This window comes from Ovis aries, chromosome 12, assembly GCF_016772045.2.
Source record: "Ovis aries strain OAR_USU_Benz2616 breed Rambouillet chromosome 12, ARS-UI_Ramb_v3.0, whole genome shotgun sequence".
NCBI lineage: Eukaryota > Metazoa > Chordata > Mammalia > Artiodactyla > Bovidae > Ovis > Ovis aries.
This window is the reverse complement of record NC_056065.1, coordinates 59,714,985-59,720,984: the sequence shown is the minus strand read 5'-3', so window position 1 is coordinate 59,720,984 and position 6,000 is coordinate 59,714,985. Positions and strand designations below refer to the sequence as shown.

General features: G+C 43.6%; 1 long non-coding RNA gene across 1 annotated transcript in view; it reads left to right on the top strand.

The window, feature by feature from the left end:
• The first annotated feature begins 442 nt into the window (after positions 1-442).
• The window catches only part of LOC132657520 (uncharacterized), a 51,525-nt gene continuing 45,967 nt past the window's right edge, over positions 443-6,000 (top strand). Inside the window, exon 1 of the long non-coding RNA XR_009595857.1 lies at positions 443-538. This is a non-coding gene — a long non-coding RNA (uncharacterized LOC132657520). The remainder of the gene's footprint in view (positions 539-6,000) is intronic.

Sequence of the window (6,000 nt, the reverse complement as noted above, 5' to 3'; positions counted from 1 at the left end):
GTATCTCAACATGAGAGAGAGGGAGAGAGAGGGAGTATCATCCCTGTTCCCCTGAGATAGAGCCTGTGTGCTCCTCAGCACTAACTGAAGTGAACAGAGTCGATCCTACTACTGGCAACACCCTCAGTGACCCCTACCTAGGGTGACAGGACCCTTCAGTACCCCTCAACCCCCTGCCACCCCAGTCCCTGCCTTCACCCCCCTGCCCCACCCCACTCTGGAGTCTTCCTTTCTGCCCTGTCAGAGCATAAATCAAGCAGCAGGGTAGCTTGGAAATATGACGAATACCTTGGCTGGCTCCAGCTTGAAAAGACAAGCGGGGAGGAGAGGGAATCTAAAGTAACCAGGCTTGGCTGCAAGTGTGGCCAGAATTCAGTGTTCCTGGAGCTGGCCCCAGTGGCTCGGAGGGCTGGGCGCTGCCAGAGGCGTCTTCCCTGGGGGCAGTCCCAGAGCTCCATGCTTGGAGGAGGAGGAGAGCGCTTTGGTGTCTGTCAAGAATGGTATTCAGGAATCCTGGGACACTCCCTGAGTCCTCACTGTAAGCACTGAGATGAGGCGGACGGGTGGGGAGAGCTTTTCGCCTCTGGGAGGGCCCTTGTCATGGCCCCAGGTTCGGATGTTGCTGTTTCCACAGGGAGCTTGCTCACAGTTGCTGTGTGATGCTCGTGTGTGTGGGTGTGCACGTCAGGACCTAGGTCGACGGTGCCTCCAGCCCTCAGGCGTGTGGGCTGGTCTCTGTTGTTGTGTCTGTTGGGTTGTCTGTGTCTCCCTGTCCCTATTTCCTAGTTTCATCCATTTAACCAGCTCCCCTCACTGGTTCATGACTCTCTGGTCCCTTCAGGTCATTCTCAGTGGGTTGGGACCTTGTTGGGATGACTCTAGCAGAGACTGCCCATAAGTAGAGCCAGGGTCCTCGGTGTCACCCTCCTGCCTGCCGAGCGGATGGTCATCACAGGGCCCCGCAGCGGGCAGCTCCTGAGTGTCCACAGAGTTGTGGCTGCACTTGACAGGGTTCAGGCTTCAAGAGCTTCAATGAAGAGATTCTTTTTGATTTGGTTTGTTTTGTTCTTGAGACTTGTGATGAGATTCTTCCAGTGGCCAACAGACAAAAGAGATGTCTAGGCCCTTGCCCAGAGTGGCAGGTCCACAGTGACACCTCTCTGAGAAAAGCTGTGGCAGAGATCTGGTCCCAGTCTCTGAGCACATGGGTATCAGAAGGGCTGCTGCCCTCAAACTGGTAATCACGTTGAAATGAGTCACTCCTCTCTCTAAACCTCAATACCTAAAAGCACTTCCCCCCGACCCAGGCAATGCTTTATTGGGGTTCCTGCTGCAGCAGGGGTGAGGGAGAACAAACAACAGATTCCCTTGCTTGCTTGCTCACTGGGAGTGGGGCGAGCCTGTTCCTTATATGGGGTGAGGATAGGGGTGTGTCTAGGGGTCAGGCTGGAGTGGGTTCAGTGTTTTGCCCACTGCTTTGGTGGTGTTGAGTGCAGGGGGCATGCTCAGTTCCCTGCTTTTGAATTCTTGAGGCCACACTACTGGAGTGGGTAAGCTTTCCCTTCTCCAGGGGATCTTCCTAACCCAGGGATTGAACCCAGGTCTCCCGCATTGCAGGCTGATTCTTTATCAGTGGAGCCACAAGGGAAGCCCAAGAATACTGGAGTGGGTGGCCTGTCCCTTCTCCAGCGGATCTTCCCAACCCAGGAAATGAACTGGGGTCTCCTGCATTGCAGGCGGATTCTTTACCAACTAAGCTATCAGGAAAGCCCTTGCTCCCAACACCCTGTTCTAAAAGCATCTTTTAAATGCCTTTTTTGGGTTGTTTTTTAAGGGAAGAAGCCCCATGAGACCCTCCCTGCAAGAAGCCGGAACATTATCACCACTCCTCTCCTCTGTCCCCTCAAAGGCCCCTCCTGACCACAGTGTTAGTCCTCTGAGTTGGCTGGTAGAACAATTAGCTTTCCTCAGGGCATGGGCGGATCACCAAGTCAGGCCTCCAAGCAGGGGTTTCCTGTCACCAAAGCTACACTAACGCAAATCCATTTTTTATTAGGAGAAAATAAAACTCACAAGTGACATCAACTGAAAAATGTTCTCTGAGAGCAAATTATTCCCATTTAAAGCTAAGCACATGACAGCTGGTGACTTTTAATGGAAAGTAAAATTTGTTGGTCTGAATTACTATCAAACCACTTGAGAATTTGTGTTTTTTTCTTTTTGGAGAAAGGCAGTGCTTTGGCATCCAGAAGAGCAGAGGAGGAATGGAAAGGTCTAGTCTTGTCTCCAAGTGTGGCCTTAAAAGACCCTGGACAATCTTTGGCAAAATCATGGTACAACATCTCTAGGTACATTAATTTCCTTTACCTTTTCCTTAAAGCTCATTTAAGAAGCTGGTTAGGAACAAACCTCTCTGTTCTAGAATTCATTTGGGCTCTGTACCAAAACAGTTGTATGTGTCCCAAAACCCGTCTACCATTTCCCCATTTAATAGAAAATATCTGGTACAAAAGAACCCAGTGGTATTTGCTATGGACTGAATGTATGTGTCCTCCCCAAATTCATAGTTTGAAATCTTACTTACTAATATGATGGTGGTTGGAGGAGCAGCTTTAGGGACATAATTAGGTTTAGATGAGGTCATGAGGGAGGGGCCCTGTGATGGGATTAGTGCCTTCTTAAGAATGGGAAGAGACTAAAGCTCACCCCTCTCTCTCCAAGAAGCCCACTGTCTGCCAGCCAGGAGGAGAGCTCTCACTAGAAATAGAATCTGTTGGCACCTTAATCTTGGACTTCTTAGCCTCAAGAACTATAAGAAATAAATGACTGCTATTTAAGCCAGTCAAGCTGTTAGGAGCTCTGTTACCACAAATTCCAGGGGATCAGGTATCTGTATACTTGAGCTGCATCAGACATAAAAGAATCATGTGAGATAGCCTCTGTATGACCAAATTTGTTTCAGGACAGTATAAATTCAGTTCCTCTTTCCCTCCAGTCTTCTAGCACTTTCAGATTCTAACACACATTTGCTATCTTTGTGGGCAGTATAGAGAGCACCTCCAGAATTTGGGGACATGGTCAGAAGGGGTCAGGAATTGAAGAAGAATGCTACTAGAACCCTCATAATACACCTGAGATTAACCACTTGCAGATGTGACCTGTCTCAGGTAGGTTTTGCATATGCATTGTTGAGGATTTCATGGTTTGCTACATTAAGGTTCAGTTCAGTTCAGTTCACTTCAGCCGCTCAGTCACATCCGACTCTTTGTGACTCCATGGTGATTGCAGCACGCCAGGCCTCCCTGTCCATCACCAACTCCCGGAGTCTACCCAAACCCATGTCCATTGAGTCAGTGATGCCATCCAGCCATCTCATCCTCTGTCATCCCCTTTTCCTCCTGCCCCCAATCCCTCCCAGCATCAGAGTCTTTTCCAATGAGTCAACTCTTTGCATGAGGTGGCCAAAGTACTGGAGTTTCAGCTTTAGCATCATTCTTTCCAAAGAACACCCAGCACTGATCTCCTTTAGAATGGACTGGTTAGATCTCCTTGCAGTCCAAGGGACTCTCAAGAGTTTTCTCCAGCACCATAGTTCAAAAGTATCAATTCTTTGGCACTCAGCTTTCTTCACAGTCCAACTCTCGCATCCATACATGACCACTGGAAAAACCATAGCCTTGACCAGACGGAATATTAAGGTTAGATACTCAAAATTTATTGGAAAACTGAATTATATAAAGAAACGACAAACTAGATTGTAATAAGGTCATGTTATTTGAAGAGAATTAAGTGGGTAGACATGAATAGTCCTGTACTGAGCCTAGAAAAAGGGGGTTAAAGAATAATCACTTTGGTATTTATCCAGGAATGTTGAAAGAATGGTAGAGAGGGCATTCCAAACTCTTCCAGAATCTGAGACACATACCCCTTCACAGCTTTTCCCTGATTTCTGCTTAACAAATACTTTTCATAAAGTCTGATGCTGTTAGATGTGTATACATTAGGATTGTTAGGTTTTCTTGTAGTGACCCCTTGCTCCTTATATTGTGTCCTTTATCCCTGATAACTTTCTTGCTTTGAAATCTGCTCTGATGAAAATTAATAGAGCCACTCCTCTCTTTTGATTAGTGTTAGAATGGTATAATCTTCTCTGTTCATGTATTTTTAATCTACATGTGTCTTTATACTTAGTGCGTTTCTTGTAGACAACCACTTGTCTGTCTTTTTATCTATTTTGGCAATCTTTGTCTTTTAATTAGTGCATGTAGACTATTGACATTCAAAGGGATTATTGATATGGTTGGATTAATATCTATTTTATTTGATACTGTTCTCAATTTGTTGCCCATGTTCCTTGAGGTTATTTGTCTTCCACTTTTTCTGCCTTTTGCAATTTCAACTGAGCATTTTATGATTCCATTTTCTCTTTCTTGGGATATCAGTTATACTTTTCTTTTTTTAGTGGTTGCACTAAAGTCAGAATACACATTTACAACTAATACAAGCTCATTTTCAAATAACACTGTATAATTTCTTGGGTCATGTGAATGACTAATAATAAGGAAATAATCCTAATTCCTCCCTGTCCCTTGTATCACTGATGTCACTCATTCCACATATTATATAAGCATATTACATATATATATATACACACACACACGTGTATGTGTGTATATACATATATATAAAGATGTATAGGGCTTCCCTGGTGGCTCAGATGGTAAAGCGTTTGCCTATAATGCGGGAGACCCAGGTTCGATCTCTGTGTTGGGAAGATCCCCTGGAGAAGGAAATGGCAACCCACTCCAGTATTCTTGCTTGGAGAATTCCGTGGATTGAGGAGCCTGGTAGGCTACAGTCCACGGGGTTGCAAAGAGTTGGACACGACTGAGCAACTTCACTTCACTTCAAGATGTATATATATGGTAGATACATAAGCATTCATAATCAAATGTTATTCCTATTATTATTTTGAACAAGCTATTAGATCACTTAAGAAAAATAAAAAGTTTTTATAAAAAGTTTTATCATTATTCCTTCTTTGATGCTATTTCTTTTTTCATGTAGAGCTGAGCTTCTGATCTATGTCAGTTTTCTTCTTTTCAAAGAACTTTTAACTTTTCTTCCAAGGCAGGTCTGCAGGCAACACATTCCCTCAGTTTCGTTTGTTTAAGAGTCTATTTCTCAGTCATTTCTGAAGGGTAGTTCTTCAGAGCACAGAATTCTAGGTTGGTAGTTTTTTCCTCTCAAGACTTTTAATGTTTAACTCCACTCTCTTCTTGCTTGCATGGTGTCTGTGAAGTGAGATTGATTCTTCTCTCTGATCCTCCTTAGGTAAGCTGTTTTTCTTCTCTGTTTCTTTCAGTATTTTTTCTTTACCTTGCTTTTCAACAATTTGAAAATATATGTTCAGCTGTAGTTTTTCTGAGACATTCATCTTGCTTGGTGTTCTCTGAGCTTCCTGGATCTGTGACTTGATATCTGGCATTTGGGGGAATTTCTGTTATTGTTTCAGATATATTTTCTGTTCCTTTTTCTCTTCTCCTTCTGGCATTTGTGTAACTCAGTTATACCTTTTATAGCTGTCCAGAGACCTCAGATATTCTGTTCTGGGCTTTTTTTTTTCCTTCAGTTTTTGTTCTCTTTGCTTTTCAGTTTTGGAGATTTCTACTGAAATAGCCTCAAGCTCAAAGATTCTTTTCTCAGCTGTGTCCAGTCTATTAATAAGCCCATCAAAGGCATTCTTCATTTCCGTGTTTTTTTCATTTCTAGAATTTCTTTTGAGTTCTCTCTCAGGATTTCCATCTCTCTGCTTACATTGTCTATCTGTTCTTGCATGCTATTTTATCCATTAGTGCCCTTATCATATTAATCTCACATACATATACGATTACATGTCCTAAGTCATATATACATACAATATGTGTTTTAAATTTCTTGTCTGACACTCAATAAATCGACTGGCTTTATTAGCAAGATATTTGAAAAGATAAGTTCAAA